Source organism: Camelus dromedarius, chromosome 6 (genome assembly GCF_036321535.1).
Source record: "Camelus dromedarius isolate mCamDro1 chromosome 6, mCamDro1.pat, whole genome shotgun sequence".
Lineage (NCBI taxonomy): Eukaryota > Metazoa > Chordata > Mammalia > Artiodactyla > Camelidae > Camelus > Camelus dromedarius.
In genome coordinates this window covers 8,287,858-8,305,291 of record NC_087441.1, presented here as the reverse complement: position 1 = coordinate 8,305,291, position 17,434 = coordinate 8,287,858, and the positions used below count along the sequence as shown (strand labels likewise).

The following is a 17,434-nucleotide window of genomic DNA, read 5'->3' as shown; positions in this document are numbered from 1 at the left end:
TGACCTGCTCGGGCAATTAGTAGGGAGAGGGGTCTACTTTTTCCTGTCACACCACTTCAAGGTTGGAAGGGTGAGGGCCATCTGGCTTTGTGGGAGGAAATGAGGGTGACACAGTCCAATCGGGGATGGATGTGACTTACCTGCTGAATTGCCATGGTGATCGAAAAGTCTTCTAACACTTTTCTGCTTGTGGACAGTCAGCTCCCCTTACAGGGAGCTGTCCCCTGGATTTCTCTGTTTGGGGGCTCTCCTCCTCTTTGTATTTTGCAGTGGTTCAGCAGCACCTTAAGGATACCCAGTAGGCAGGTTCTTAAAAAAGCACAGAGAACATCGTTTGTAAGGTTTTGAAGAATGTAAAAATTCATTTGGGGGTCCCTTTCTTTGTGCCTTTCCGTCTGTGTCCCAGGTTTCCATTTCTTGGAGTTTAGTTCTTGCAGGCAAGGCCACTAGGAATGGTGCTGTGGTCCCCAGGCCCCGCAGCAGCCGTGGCTGGGGTTTGGGCTTGTGATGGATGTGAAGTGACAGGGCATCTCGCACATAGCCACGCTGCAATCCAGAGACAGCCACCAAGAGTCCAGGTGGTCTGGTGGGGCAGTTTGGAAGCTCATCTCAAACTGCACAGTGATAGCTGCACTCAGTCTGGGAGGACCTCAGGCACCTTCCTTTATTTCTGGATAGTTTACTTTTGTGGAAATGAGTATATGAATAAATTGTGAATAGCTAAATCTAGTGTTTAGCTCCTCAATTTAAAGCATAATAATTTGTATGAGAGTTGTTAGAGGATGTGAATTTCCTTTGAGAATTTTAAGTGCTCTATTTTAGGAAGGGCTGTGAAAGTAGCAGTGTTGATTGGGGAGGTGGTGTTGACCTCTAGACTTAGAGGTATGTAGTACTGAGTTAGAGGGATCATATAGGGGAGATTTTTTTTTTTTAATAACACGGTGGAACTTTCTTTCTTTTATCGAGCATTTTATTTTATTTGGGGTTTTTTTTTTTCCGTTTCTTTTTGGTGTGTCTGTGGGGAGGTAATTAAGTTTATTTATTTTTAGAGGCGGTACTGGGAATTGAACTGAGGACCCTGTGCGTGCTAAGCATGCACTCTACCTCTTGAGCTATACCCTCTCCCCCACAGTGGAGCTTTCTGACGTGGGAGAAGAGTAGAAAGCCAGGATTACTTACTGTGCCTGAGAAATAGTAACGTACTTACTACTGTATATTTTAAAACTGACTTGTTCATTTAGAAAAGATGTGCGTATCATATTGAACTTTCTAGTTTTCATATGGAGCTATGAGAATGGCAGGTTGATTATTCATACTTTTTCCCACCAAAACTCTGAATGGTAAAACATTTTTTTTTAACCCATAAAAGGATACGTGGTACATGAAACCTATTTTACATTGAACCACCACACGTTGCTGCAGAGATCCCCAGTAATGAAAGAACAATAAAGAGACAGCAGCCTTCCTTCAGGCTGTGTTTCAGCCCTCTTGCTGGAGAGTGTGGACAGAATGTAAGCCCAGGTTGTCTTTGGTCTTACTGCAGATTCACTGAGTATCTCAATTTCAGAAATGTTTGTTGAGTGCCTTCTATGCGCAGGGCTCAGTGAGGACATTGTTCTTCATCTGTTTCACTGCATTTACAGTATCAATTACAGTCTCTTTCCTGTTCTTTTTTGTGGGTGGAGAAAGATTGAAGATAGATTAAGTGGACCAACTATGCATGTGATTCATCAGATGCATTAAAAAACTGAGTAAAACTTTTGCTATGAAATGCTTTGATTTCGTTATTGCTATGGTTCCTGTTCAGCACTCTATGAAGTGTTTTCAGTATTACCAAAAGCCTTCCCCAAATTGTACATTTGCCCTTAGACTGCTGAGATTGCAGGGAATATGTGAGTGAAATTTCAAATTTCTTTTAATTTGTCTGGGATGTTAATTTAGTTGAGTAAATTTTAACATATTAAACATACTAAGTTTTTTATGATAAAATATACATAACAAAATGTACCGTATTAACCATTTTAAACTGTATAGTTCAGTGATGTTAAGTACATTCACATTGTTATGCAACTGTCACCACTGTCCATCTCCACAACTTTTTCATCTTCCTAAACTGAAACTTTGCATTTTATTTTATTAAACAGGAGCTTCTTATCCGCCCCCCCAATCTCTATGAGTTTAACTACTTTAGGTCCCTCATATAAGTGGAATCATATAGTATTTGTCCTTTTTTGACTAGTTTATTTCACTTAGCGTAATGTTTTCAACGTTCATCCATATTGTAGCATGTATCAGAATTTTCTTTTTAAGGCTGAATAATATTCCATGTATGTACATACTACGTTTTGTTTATAAACCTTCTAAATTTTTACATACTAGTAGTGTACCAGCTGAAGTAACTTCATGATGATCAAGTTCTGTCACTGGAAATCATAGATACCTTTATTTAATTAAAGTAGAAAATCAAATTAGTTATTATTTAATGCATAGTACCTTTTAAAAATATAGGACCCATGGGGGATAAAACTAATATGTATGTTATATCCTTAACTGTGTCCTGTAATTTCCTTTTCACATGGATGGTACATCTTTCTGAAATTTGCAGCTGATGATGTTTTTGTTCCCCAGCTAATGTTACAGTGGTGGTGTATTTTGCTCTATGAAAGAGCATACAGGGCTCACCCTGATAGAGGAATGTTTGATTATTTCCCTTTATTTTCTACTTTCCAAAACATGAGTTGGCTAGTCAGCATTCTCTAGTGGTGATGGAGAAGGGGTCTTTTCTTTCCTTTTTTTCTTTTGAGTATCTTTATGAACTCCTCTATTTTAGCATATATGATGTGTTTTAGTCCACTTCAATATTGCCCTTTTGTTGCTTAAGTTGTTCTATCTCACACAGATAGAAGGTTGGCTCCAAGTCCTTATATGACATGCCTCTAGTTATCTATAGTAGCTTCCTCCCTTTCTGGTGTGACAAGATGTTCCGGGATCATCCTGTACCCTTCCTGTTCCAGGTTTGGAATCAGGGCAGATCATTTTTAAAAGGAAAAAAAAAGGAAAAATAAATGACCGATAAACAAAAACAAAATACTCAGTTTTACTAGTAATTAAACAAATGAAGTTAAAAGCAAAAATAAGATAACCATTTGCTATGAACTGAATGTTTCTCCCCCAAATTCTTATGTTGAAGCCCCAACCCCCAATGTGATGGGGTTTGGAGATCAAGTCTGTAGGAGGTAATTAGGGTTAGGGTGCAGCCCTCATGAAGGGATTGGTACCCTTATAAGAAGAGGCACCAGAGAACTTACCCACTTTCTTCTGCAGCACCCCAGCCCCTGCCATGCACAAGGAAGAGGTCATGTGAGCACACAGTCAGATGGCAGCCCCTTATAAGTGAAGAGGAGAGGTCTCAAATGAAACCTACCTTGTTGGCATCTTAATCTTGGAGTTCTCAGCCTCCAGCACTGTGAGAAATAAATTCTTTTGTTTAAGTCACCACAGTTCATGATATTTTTATTGTGGCAGCCTGAGCCAAGACAATGGTGTCAGCCAACTAAGACACCATGTTTCAATTATTATATTGGCAATATAACTTAGACTCATTTCAGACCTTACTGGATGTGAAATACTTTGGTAAAGTTTAATATAAAGTATCATATTATTATGTTTACTTCTGGTATTCCTTCTCTTGGTAGTCTTAATATTTGGACATTTCCCAGTTTGGAATAGGAATAAGGATGGTGGTAATTCCAATGCTGGTGAGGATGAAGGGGAATGTGTACTCTTGGTCTTTGTAGAGGTATGAATTGGTGCACTTATTCTAAATAGCTACTATTAGTATCAAATGTAAAATTTGTGTAGCCTTTAACCCAGCAAGTCCACATTTAGGAATTTATCCTAAAGAAATAATAGGAAAAATTAGCAAAAATACGTGTACGTAGAAAAGAACTAGTTCCTGCATGCAATTGTAAAGTAAATAACCTTAAGTAAGAAATTGGTTAAATAGATTATGGTACCTTCATTGCATGCGGCCACTGAAAATAATGACATGGATCTATATTAAACCACCTGTATAGATGCCCATTATACATTACTGAGTGAAAAAGAGAGATTTCGGAACTGTAGGCATAGCACTTAACATAAGCATAGAAAATGCTGAACACCTAGGCTTTGGAGGCCAAGAATCAGACCTTTGAGTATCTGGGCTTCAGGAACCACCTATCGGGTAGTCTGTTTCGGTGGTCTCAGAGAGCACGAACTGATTTCATTCTCATGTCATTAGATTCGGTTTTCCTGGAGAGAGAAGATAACTGGCCTCGTTAGGTAATTTGTCCACCCTTTGGTTGTGTGTGTGTGTGGTGTGTGTGTGTAGGATTGCCCTCATATGGAATGGAGGAGTCACGAGGTGAATTGGGGTGCTTTTAGCTAAAGAAAGGGAAGTCATTCCATGAAGACAAAGAGATAGTTGCCTGCTATACATTCAGTTAAAATTAAATAAATTTTTTGCTCAAAAACATTGAATTAACTACTGCACCTCTAATAAATTACTGAAAACTCTGATAACTGATAAACTTGGGTTTTCTTTTCCCTTTAACTTCTGTTTTTGGCATGTTAGCACCTACACCAGTGAATCAACTTTATTTGATTTCTTACTTTCATAGAAAATGATGGGACAAAACTAAAATTTTGGGTTATTCATGGATTTAAAAATTAAGCTATTTTCCCTTTAAATGTGGTTAATTCAGAATCAAATATATTTCTCTGATGTGAGTGAGTAGAAATAGAAGTCTTTGTACTTATGTCAAGGATACCCTCCTTTGAGAGAAAGTATTTTAAGAATAGAATTAAAAAGTAGTGTTTATGGAAAGCCTCCAATAGTAATGGTGTCGTAGGTTGTAGAATGTAGAAGTGATTCCATAGGTATGCAGAGGTACAGACTTGTTTGAACATCTTTCTCCCTGTTATTATTTTTAATCAAAAGCACAATTAGAGTCAAAATGGATGTGAAAGAGCTTTGAGAAAGGTAACACACATTACAATTTAAAATGGATGCTCATTTCTCAACTTTTTAAAGATTAAAGACTCAATTTAGACCTTAATGAATGTGAAGGATTTGGAAATGCATAGTGTAAGGTATTATGTTGTTATGATTACTTCTGCTGTTCTTCTTTTTTGGGGTAGTCTTAATACTTGGACGTTTTCTCCTAGTTTGGAATGGGCAGGGTAGAGCCGTGGAGTTACAATTTTTGTTGTATCTGATCTGTTTGTGTCTGGTTAAGGCTAAAAAGGCCTTTTTAATGAATAATTTTTATGACAGAGTCTCAACCTTTACTTTTAAGTCTTAGCTGTTGATCCAACTAGTTACTGGTTAGGACACTAGGTTCTAAAGTCTCTTTGTATCTGCTTTCTAAGACTGTTGCTCAGTGTTTTCAAATTCCACTTAGATATAGACATGCCACTGGGTTCAGAATTTTTTCATCCAAACGACTTTTTCTTTGACCAGTTTCTTGCAAACAACAAAAGGAAGATTAGTTTAAACTTCTGAGGCAGTTACATCTGGTGTGTGTGTGTATGTGTAAGTAATTTTCAGGCAAGGGAAATTGCCTTTGTGTAGAACATATTTGTCCCCCTGCATAGCTTTCCTTCATCCTTGGCTGTTAGGAGTATATGGTACCATCCTGGGGAAACACATGGCATTGTTAATGACCGCTGTGATAAAATAGTGTCAGAGGTCCTCCATGAGGACAGGCTGGTTAGTACTGGGGCAGTTTTAACATTTAATACAAAAGTTGATCAGTAGTGATGTGCCATGTGCTGAGAATATACAGGATTATCTTCACACATGATCAGTTTCTCAAGCTTCAGACAACCCTCTTAGCCATAAGACCAGATGGGCAAATTCAGCTCCAGTGGTTAGAATATCAAAAGGTGCATCATAAGAAGTTAGGCTTATGCTGTGTATGAAAACGCTGGACAGCCGAAGCTGACATTTCAGGTGGCCATGGTTACTGTACAGAATTGTTAAATCATCAGAAAGTTATGTGTTAGCATCTGTCATGCTAGAGAAGGATGCCTTCAGAAAGTTGTATCTGGATTTAACTGTTCTGAGAGGGAGAAGTTTGAGGAGGTTGGATCATGGGAACAACCAGGTGGATGGCTGGTTAAACTCAGGTCACGTTTTCCAGTGCCTGCATGAGTTTGAACCCTTTTCGTTTTTGTGCTTTTTGTGCTTGCTGTCTTTTCCCATTAAATGAGAAACCCGGTCTGTGTTTCCTCATAGGAAGTTAACTTTTCAGAATTTTCTGATACCTGAATGATGAAATAAATTCTTTATTATTTGAAATGCTTGGAATAAAACATAGAACTCTTAGTAAGACACAGAAAGCTCGCAGTCTGCTTGTTCCAGTAGTAATAACTTTTAATACCGTGACAGAGTGAGACTGAAAGTGGCACACACACTGTTTTGCCTTTTTACCCAGCTTTGATTCTAAGGGACTCGGGAATAAACTAAGCAGTGTGGGATTGGGGTGCTGCCCAGAATCTATCCATTATAGCTTACTAGAGCAGCAGTTCTCAACCTTTTTGGATTTATGGCATCCTGTTTGTGTTTGATTTTGCATCTCCCTCCTCCTGACCATTCTTACGGCTGTGAGAGCCAGGTGTCTGTTATCAGTGGAGAGCAAAGTGCTGATATATGAAGTCCACAAATTATCACCATAATTCAGGTTTATCTAATTTTGTCAACCTTTAATTTTAACTAATCACTACCAAGCTTTTCTGGACCATTAACAGGCTGCATGATTACATTGCTGCATAGAATAGATTTATTTATGTTTTTGATCAATTAAATTAATGTTATTTTGAAAATTTTTGTGACACAGTACAGTGAATAGGGTTTGTATCTTATGTGTATTTATGAGCAAGAAATGTGATAGAAAAACATTAAGTGCCATCAGAGGTCCCTCCTAGGCTAAAAATACTTTTCTTTACAGAGGCATATATAGAAGTAATAATGTTTATAAGGTACTTTGAAATCAGCCTTGTGTGAATTTAATGTAATAAGTTTATTGTAAATAAGTAGGGCAGCCCCAAGATTGACCCACGGCTCATAAATGGTGTGTTGTCTTTAGTTCTCAGAGCCTTGGGATATCACGTTGTCTTCTTCCCTTCCTTGGTTTTCTGTGATTTGCAAGTGTCATTGATCTCCTTCGCTGATTAATGATCATGGAAATGGAATCTCCTTGGCGGTTCACCCGTGTTCAGATGGTGAAGTTTTTCTCTTATGCTTGATACAGAAAAATGTGTAGATGCTTGGGTGTGGGTAATTGACCTGTTTCTCTGGTATATGCAAGACAGCCAAACTTTTTGTGAGAGTACTGTCATGTGAAAGATAACATTGATCACTGGAAGTCAATTTAAGCCAATTACTTCACTCTTAATTTCAGCTATCCTCAAACCTTTCACTAGATGGTTAATGACTAGCACAGTTGGTTCAGTTGAATATCCTTTGGTGCTAATGAGCAGTAAAGTGGACCCAAGGTGAGATATTTGAAGAAGGAGGTGTGCTGGGGAGTCTGGACTCATTCACAAATTAGATCATGAATGAGCTTTGAGAAGTTAAGACTCGATTTAATTCTTCTCTTCATTTTGTCTTTACCTGGCCTTAAGTACTGTCTTAAGTAGTTAATGTTATTTTGAGAAGTGAACTATCTTACAGCATAGGAAACTCCAGATAAGCGGGGCAGCAGAAATCTGCCTGAGGTTTTTGGAAGAAGATAATCTACTGAGATGCAAACTTTTAGCTCCTGAATTTTCAGTCCCATGGTTTTAATCATGGTCACACTACTCTGTGGAAAATATTTTGTTTCTTGACCTCTAGGTATTGTTCTATGTATGGAACTTCAATGTTCTTTTTGCTTCTTAATTTTAATATGATAGCATGACCAATATTAATTCTTGATGTGATTCTAACTCTGATATAATATAAACTGTATGTTTTGATATGTATGTGCTTGAAGTATATTCTCTTCAGATTCTCTGGTCCTCTTCTAAATTTAAAAGCACAGAAATAACAACCAAAAAATTACTAAGATAGGTTAGTTCTAATATAAACTGCTGAATTAGTTGTAATTGTAATTTATTTTAAGAAGATGCTTTTTTTGAATTTGAGAGTCTCTCTAGAAATCAGGTAAGTGGGGCTCCAGGTGGGAGGTGACTGCCCACCTGTGGAATGCTTTTCTGCTTCCTTTTTTTCTGATTGGCTGGTGCTAAAATTTGAGTCTGGTTTTTACCTGCAAGGTCTTTGACACTCTAGTCGTTTCTCAGGACTCCCACTTCTGGTTATGGTTTGACCCGTTTTCACTATGGTGGGCACCAAGTAGGTAAGCTTGACATGCTGGGCTCATAAAGAAGAAGAGTCCTGGATTCTAGAAGGAGATTTTGGCTAGGAGTGGCCCAGCAAATTAAACAGAAGTTAGCTCCTTGTGGAGAAGGCTGCACTGAAGCTCTGCTTTCTCTAGCAGAGCCCCCGGTGTGGGGGATCAGAGGCAGTGGCTGAAATGAGAAAAAAACATGTGGTTCAAGAAGACTGAATTCAGGTTTGGACCTACTGATTTGAAATGTATGAAAACAGTTGTAGCAGACGAAGCACTTAGGCATGTGGAAACTTTTTAAATTTCAAAACTATAAAAAATTTACTGTGTTATGTATATCAAACCCTTTTCTTGTGTGTATGGTATAAATATTTTCCCAGTTTGTGGGTTGCTGGTCAACTCCAGCTCTGTTCATGACGTATTTTGAAGTATAAGATTTAAATTTTCTGAGTCAAGTCTATCAATCTTTTTTCCATAGTTTCTACTTTGATGGTTTGCTCAGAAAGTCTTTTCACATGAAGTGCTTGTTTTTCTTTTCTTTTTTCTTTTTCTCTTTTTTTAAGCAGACAAGTGTTTTAAACTTTTTAAAATAAGCTTTTATCTTGGGATAATTTTGAATTTACAGAAAAGGTATGAAGATAACTTTGTACAGAGAGTTCCCATAGACCCTTCACCCAGCTTCCTCTAATGTTAACATTCTAGTAACTAGAACATTTGTCGAAACTTAAAAGCTAACATTGGTGCCTTGTTATTAACTAAACTCTAGACTTCCTTCTGATTGCACCAGTTTTTTTCAGTAATTTCCTTTCCCAGGGCACTGCACTGCATTAAATGGGTTTGGTTTTGAAGAGACAGGACCATGCGTGGCAGCATGCCCTGTAGAGTACCCTGCTTGAAACCTCGCACTTGTGTGGAATGTGGCAGCTTTATGGTTTACAGAATCCTTTTACACACGTGTAATTTAGATGGAAAATATTCTTGCGCATCGGTCTCATTAGGCACACCTGCCCCTAGGAAGCATGTGTCTCAGCAGTGGCACTGTTCCACGTACGTGTGACCACAAGGAGCTTGGGCACAGAAGTGCCTCCCACATTGTCCAGCTGCCAGTTGCTGCCTCTGTTTTTCCTGCGTTGTGATTACTTAAGATGTCCTTACTCTTGCAGTGTTGCCTCCTTCTTCTTTTGCCTGGACCGGAGTGGAAAATCATATGTTGTTGATTTTTAAGTCTTGGAGGGAAGGGCACCCTCACTGTGAGGAAGCGTTTTAAGTTCCTCGACTTCAGAGTAAGCACAGCATATGACTGCTTTCTCCCTCCAGAATCTTGGTGTTAGGCACAGGCAGTCTTCTAACTTGATTGCCCAAATGAAGCATGTTGTATCTAATAAGAGAAAATGTGGTTGGCGTAGATAAGTGCGTGTCCTACTCTTTGGGTGGGTTTGAGAATCTCTGTGGCACGTTCCCCATCTCCACCCCCACCTCCACTGTAAGCGGAGACAGATGAATGAAGAAAGAAGTGGGGAGGGCAGACAGGAGATTAGGTAGAACACAAGCCATTTTGAGTGTCTTCAAGGCCACATTGCCAATAAAAACAGCACCAGCAGGGAGGCCGAAGATGCCTCTGCATAGACTGTCTACGGGCGTCGCGACGCACATGTGTTCGTTGGGCTGAGCGTTCTCACAAGGAACCACTAGCTTTTACTTGTGCATTTAAATCAGTCTTCTCTCTCCTCACTGAAAACACTTACATTTTCTTAACCTTTTCTGACTTGTAAAGCACCACCATCCTGCCTTTCGGGAGAGCAGTGAGATTGTGATAGCTGTGCCTGCCCGAGGGTGCGGGAGCAGTGGACGAGCCAGGACCCTGGGTTTGGTGTTGGGCCGGCCCGCAAGGCAACGTCTGTAGGGTTGTTGCACCCACCGCAGCTCTCAGAGTCGGTAGGTCATATGGGAAAGCCGCCCACCAGGTCACAAGGAAATCAATAGAAATACAATTTTAAAAGCAGATGCCCATTAGTAGATTATACCTGCTTCATTTTGGCCAAACAGGAGTCATCCTTTTTCTTTTTTTGGAGATGTCTTTCTCAGTGGCTTTTTCCACTGCAAGTTGCAGCTGTGATCATTACTTTTACAAAGCCTCTTTCCGCATCTGCCGTTTTATTAATGGTCTTCACAGCAACCTTGCACATTATGTCAAGCATATTTTTTTTTGTTTTATGAAAAAACTGAGGTCAAGGGTTTGTACATAGTCACATAACTGAGCAGAAGCTTTGGGATTTGAGTCCACACCTGCTGATTGAGAGTCCCGCATTCTTTCTCTTACCCCCTTGTTTGCGTTGTAGCCTCCCCTGCGGGCTGGGGCTGCCAGTTTTATAGATGCACCATAGGCAAGGCTAGTGGAGGTTTGTTCTTATACGGTGTTGACAACCAGAGCATATACCCCAGATTGGTAACCATCTGACCCTATTGAGTGCATATCTAACATCTAACATATCTAACATCCTTTCTTCCCTTCTTAATGGAATTCGGGCTTTGTTTAGGTATCTTCCCCTTCTCCATGTACTGTGGGAAGGTGATCCAAGCCCAGCACAGGCTAAGTCCTGATTTGTCTCTGCCAGTCATACTGGTGCCGCTCACCATCGTGACTGTTAGTAGTAAGCAGGTGACCTAGTTCTGGTCTGCCAAGATGTTCTGGAAAACTTCTCAACCTTAAAATCACAATACTAGGAAAGAGAATCCTTTTCCTCAAGTATTGCCATGTTGGATGTGCTGTCTGGAACTGTTAACAGCTGCATTGCTACAGTCTGAACATGAAGCCCATGCAGGGAAGAGGACAGAGCCAGGAAAATAGCAGAAAAAACTCCTCAGAGCCTAGCACTCATCAAAGCCTTTGGACTTGTGGTGTGAAATAAATTTCCTTATTGTTTAAGGCGACCTGAGTTGAGATTATCTGTTACTTGCACCCAAAGACATGCTGATTCATTCATTCATTCATTCATTCATTCATTCCAGGAGGGAGCAGTACAGGGTATAAAGGTGGGATCTGAGGGTCAGAGATGGCACCCTGAGGGACTGCAAAGGCCTTAGTGAAAGAGGCTCTTTTTGTTCTGGGCCTTGTGTCTCATGTTTAAGGATTTTGGTCTTTATTGCAAGAGCAGGGCCATTGAAGTGTTCATTGCTGGACAGTGGCAGGAGCACAGTGAGCTGTAGTTAATTTAAGCTGCCCCTGCTAGAGAAAACTTTGGCTTTACATTCCAGAGAGTCACATTTGATCTGCTGAGCAGGCAAGGAGCAGTCAGTGGTTAAGGCCCTGGTGGTTAGCAGGCATGTCCACAGAGCACAAAGGAGCATCTCTGCTTGGAATCTGATGAAATAAAAAATCTATTTTTCCTTTTCTTCCTTCTTGACAGTATATAAATATGTGTGTGTGTGTGTGAACATATATACACACATACTCACACATACACGCTCACAGAGGCAGCTTTCAGGTTTTCTGATTTAGGCATAATTTGTGAACAGTCATTTTCTTAGTGTTTGATCATTTAACTTAAAAACTGCAGCAAAGAAATCTGTGTTGGGGTTGTAAAGACAGGATAGAAGGCTTCAGTATAAATAAAGTTTTAAGGATGCTTTAATGTATCGGAAATTGAACTTTTAGCATCTCCAGAGGTTTTTCGCCAGGTTTGATGTAATAAGATCTGCTCTGATTCTCATACATATGGATGTATTAGAAAACTGGATTACATCCCAGTGTAATCAGGCGGGGAACCAGCCTGAACTGCAGAGTGGAGCTGCAACGAAAGCTGCAGTGTTCCTGTAATCATATTAGGATGCGATGTGGTCCCTCCCTATGTTTATTAATTAGTGGAGTTGTAATGAGACTTCCCCCCCATGCTTTTAAGGATGACGATCAGTGGGCATCTGGGCGGGATTTTAGTTGTGTTTGGGAGCCTTCTGCGTGCAGGTGGGAGGGATCAGTGTTTCAGGTGGTGGCAGGTGAGTCTCCCGCCAAGTTGGCATAATGGGAACAGGACTCTTCTGGGCTGCCATCTGTTTGTGGCTGATAGGAAACCAGCAGTGAGTTCTGAGGAGTTTATGTTGAAATACTTAGGAATTAGTAATGTTAAGACCGTGCTGATCCGGTATTAGGAGGTGGGGGAAAATGGACTGTGTGGACTGAGCTTTCGTCACTACTAATTTTAGGAGATGACTGCCTGGGTTCAGCAGTCCCCACTCCCACCTCCTCAAAACCACAGCTCTTTTCTGCCCACTGAAACTTCCACTCAAGTCACGCAGTTCTGTACTGAGTTGCCTATGGCAAGGGGACATGTTATTTACAGGACTGTCACAGGTAACACCGTGCATGGTGTTTGTCATTGAGTGAGGGGGTTTAGTTTGTCTCTGTGACTCTTGATTCATAATTTTTTTTGTTGTTTTACATTGCGGTAAAATATACATAACAAAATTTATCATTGTAGCTGTTTATAAAGTGTGTAGTTCAGTAGCATTAAGTACATTGATGTGTGACTATCATGATGGGTCATATTTTAACCAGGTACTTTGGCATACTTAATAGTGGTTGCTTCTTATCTCTTTACTATATATATATATATATATATATATATATATATATATAAAATGAGCATGCTCTGTCTAACTGATGTCCTTTTGCTTTTTAAGCTGGGATTTACTTCCCTTTTGTACGGGAGTTGACTCGGTGGAGGTGCTGCGCCCCCCCTTCTCTGGGTCTGGTTTGTTGTTCTTGCACCTGGGAAGCTCTGCTCTCCAGGCACCATGCTTTTTGATGGTATCCTGAAAACTGTTCTGCCTTTCCTGTATTATACTTTAAAGCAAGGATGTGGAATAGAAAATAGCTCACTTCCCTTTTAACCTACCATTAGTTGGTAGGTTAACTAGAGGAGTTGACCTCTGGTGGCCTGGTGAGATGCATGAGGTTGGAGTTACCCCGCTGAACCCCTGCCACTGAAGCAGGTTCTCTTTCTGACTTGCAGACCGTGCTGGGTTCCATCTACCACCTGCAGGCTTCTGTCTTGCCTCTTTCAAGACAATCAACAGAAAGGACTGTAGAGCCCTCTTTTAGTTAGGGGACTCTGGATTACAAGTAAAAGAGACCTAACTGAACTCACTTACACACAAAAGGCACTTTATTGGAAGGATTCTAGGCTCCCTCCTGGAATCTCTGCTGGGACATAGCTGAGCTTCAGGCTGGGACCCAGACACGGAAACACTCTAAGGATTGGCCTGGGAAGCTGTTTTCTCTCTATGTCCTGTCTCTTAGCTTCCGTCAGTGCTTCTGAGTTCTTCTTCTCTGTTTTGGACCAGCACCCTCTACTCCTCGATCCAGGTGGCAGAACATGGCTGCCAACACCCTTGTTTTTCAGGTTATGATCTGAGTGTCCAGAGACTTATTTTCTCCATTCCAGAATATTCTGGGAAGGACTGATGAGCAGTCGTAGATGATGGTGACTCCATGGTAGCTGAGGGGAGGATGGAGCAGTTAAAGAGGTCTGTTGAGATTGAGCAGAATGGACATCTCTGCTACCGGGACACCCCTAATTGTTAACAGTTATGCACGGATCCAGGCTGTGAAAGCACCTAATAGACTTTGCATTAGAATTTAAATCAAAACAATAAAACCCAAAACGAAACCAAAACCAAATGCTTCCACTCAACAGAATACCTAGCAAAAAATCCAGTAAGTTGAGGAGATGAACCTGCTAAACAAATTCTGGAATTACCTTTTTTAAAATTAAATTTCCTTTTTAGTGAAATAAATTATAGCCTATTTTTATGTCAGCATTGTTTGAACTCAGAGAAATTTTTGCCGAAGTTTAATTAAGCAGGGTAGCTTGCTGTGGGAGATATATTCCTGAAAACCTGAGTATAAATAAAATATTTAAAATTATATTTTAAATGCACAGGGAGAGCTTGCTATCATAAGGAATCCTTCTGTAAATCTTTTTCTAAAATCCAGTCATTCAGCTTTGTAAATTTGAATCTTCCTGTGTCATATTCACCCAAATCAGGGTGTACCAGGGGCTTGTCCTTCCTTGCTGTTATTATCTCTTCAGGGTCACTGGTTTACTGGCACATTGCACACTCCACTCATTTCTGAGGTTGTGAACAATAGCATTTCCTCTTTTAGTTGTTTGGTTACTCACATAGATCCTCTGTATGAATTTGAGAGCCCTCTATGAGTTGGAATTAAATTGGGATTGAATGCTCTCTCTGAATTGTGAAGCTATATGCAGTAATCCAGGGAGATTTGAAAGTATCACTTAGAGATTGCAAGATTAAGATAGAACAAGTCTGATAATTCTGGGAATTAGTGCCATTTGAGAACTTGGGAATTTGTCATTTTCTCAAATGCACAGGATCTATTGTGTTTGCCCATCAGTTGTAAAGGTGATTTATTACCCATTTGACTTATTACTGCATTAAAATTAAGTCTCAGACTGGTTTCCCTCTTCAGAAAGTGTGGACTGTGTCGAGGTATGAGACATTACTGGCCTTAGGGGAGGGGAGGAATCTTGCCCCAATGGAAGACACATTCTGGAAGGCTGCTCTACCTAAGATGCTCCTCACTCTGCTAAGTTTCCTGCCTTCAGAAGGACAGGAAGCATTTATTACTGCTTTAAAGGATGTAAGAGCCACTGGTATTCTAAGATAGTGCTGAAGAGCCCTGCTGGTGAGTGAATGAGAATGGAGGGGGTGCTGCGTGTAGGTTATGGGAAACCTTTTGTTCCCTGTGATCTTTCTCCTCTTCTCGGGCCTCTTTCCACACACCACGGGGATGCCCTGAGATGTCATGCCTTAAATAGAATGCCTCGAACCGTACCTTTCTCTCAAAAATGCAGATCTGGGGAGCTCTGAGGACTGGGGAGACTTGGTGCCTTCAAAGTGACAAGTTAGAAGTAATAGTGTAAAATCAGAAAAGCATATATGAGGGGGCTAATTTCATGTGGTGCCTTACGACAGCCCAGAAAAAAATCGAATTAGTATTGTAAATTTGACAAGGCAAAACCTTTTAGTTTATAAAGTACGTTACATTCTTCAGAGCATATTTATAAACGTCACCTTGGGTCTTTCTATTGTTGTCAGTAAAGGTGACAAAGACTGGGGCAGTAGTGTCCCCGTTTCTAGATGGGAAGCAGTCTGGGAGAAGCTGTGCCCCCTGCTGTCTCCCCACCACCAGCCGGAAGGGACCACAGGAGCTTTCTTCTGAGTCCTGGTCAGACTCTTTCCCTAGTTCACTTTTTCTGACCCTCCTTTTAAAAAAAACTATTTGATGATAACTTTATTTAGAGCCCAGGCTTCCCCCACAAGAGTTGAGGTGGCTTAAAAGTAACAACTGAGAAGGATTATGTTGACAGAAAATTTGGGCTCAAGTAAGGCAAATACTTGTTTTCTTCTTATACTTTGAAAATAAGGATAAGAGGAAAACTGAGTAAAATTAAATCCACTCTGTGTGCCCAGAGCTCCCCACCAGTTGTTAGGTGACTGCACAGCCCTCAACCGTTAAGCATATAAAAACCTTTTCCTTGCCCCAAATTTAGGCTTGTACGAATGGAGAAAGGAGTAACACATGAGGGAGCTCTGCGGTACAGACACCTTAGCTTTGCTCTTTTGGTATCATACTTAGTGTGTCAATTTTTGATGTCTTTATAAGTTTAAGCACATAAAACAGCAGTGTGTTACAATACATTGATAAAACGGTAGAAAATCACCTTTGGTCTCCACCATTATGGTAACTCTTAAGCATAGCATTCTTTTGAATTCTTTTCTCAGATACATTTTTTTCATAGTTACAATCAAGACTACAAACACCTTTGTATATTTTTGAAAATTTAACATAGCATAAGCATTTTTCATGTTTCTATAAGGTCTTTATAATTATACTTTTTTATTGCAACAAAATATATATAACATATAATTTACTGTTTTAACCATTTTAAAGTGTATAATTGAGTGGCATTAAGGACAGTCACCTTATTGTGCAACCATTACCACCATCCATCTCTAGAACTTTCTGTCTTCCCGGACTGAAACTCTGCACCCAGTAGACAATAATTCCCTGTTCCCTGCCCCGGCAGCTACCCTTTTTCTTTCTATTTCTGAGTTTGACCACTCAAAGTACCTCATTATATTCACTTATAGTGAGCAAATCATATAGTGATATAAGTGGATATAAGAGGTACCTTCAGTAGTCAAACTCACAGAGATTTTGTCAAGCTATAGCATTTGTCCTTTTGTGACTGGTTTATTTCATTTAGTGTGATGTCTTCAAGGTTCATCCATGTTGTAGCATGAGTTAGAATTTCTTTCCTTTCTTAGGTGAGTAATGTCCCATTGCATGTATATGCCACATTTTCTTTATCCGTTCGTCTGTCAATGGACACATGGGTAATTATATTTTTTGGAGATTGTATAATATTCCATCAGGTAGATGAGTCATAATTTTTTTTGTGTTTGACTTTTACTGGGCCTTTGGGTTGCTTCTGTTTAAGGGCTATTTTAAGATAAAGATGTAATAAATATTGTTTTTGGCTTTAAAAATCTTTTTATTTATTTTTACTATTTTTGGGGGAGGTAATTAGGTTTGTTTATTTATGTTTAGAGGGAGTACTGGGGACTGAACCCAGGACCTCGTACATGCTAAGCATGCGCTGTACCACTTGAGCTATACCCTCCCCCTTCTTTTTTTTTTAATCCTTCTGGGTTATTTCTTTTGAATGGATTATACAAATACTGATGTTCAGTTTTGTTTGCTATTTACTGCGTTAGGATTTAGGCTGAACTTTTGGGTGAAAATAATTGAGATGTATGCTAAAAACAAAAAGCATTGCTCTGTGTTTTGAGTATGCCTTAATTGTAATGAGCAAGGGCCAGCTAAAGTATTCTTACTCCCTCATCAGCAGAGTGCCTCCTCGTGAGAGAGCACGGTGCAGTGGTTTACAGATGTCAGAAGTGACTGATGTTTCAGCAGTTGAAGAACTGATTTCAGGACAGTATTCAAGAAGAGTCTGTGGGCTGATTAAAAGAGT

At 39.9% G+C, this 17,434-nt stretch overlaps 1 protein-coding gene across 1 annotated transcript in view; it reads left to right on the top strand.

The window, feature by feature from the left end:
• The window catches only part of TULP4 (TUB like protein 4), a 209,680-nt gene that overhangs the window by 932 nt on the left and 191,314 nt on the right, over positions 1 to 17,434 (top strand). The window lies entirely within an intron of this gene.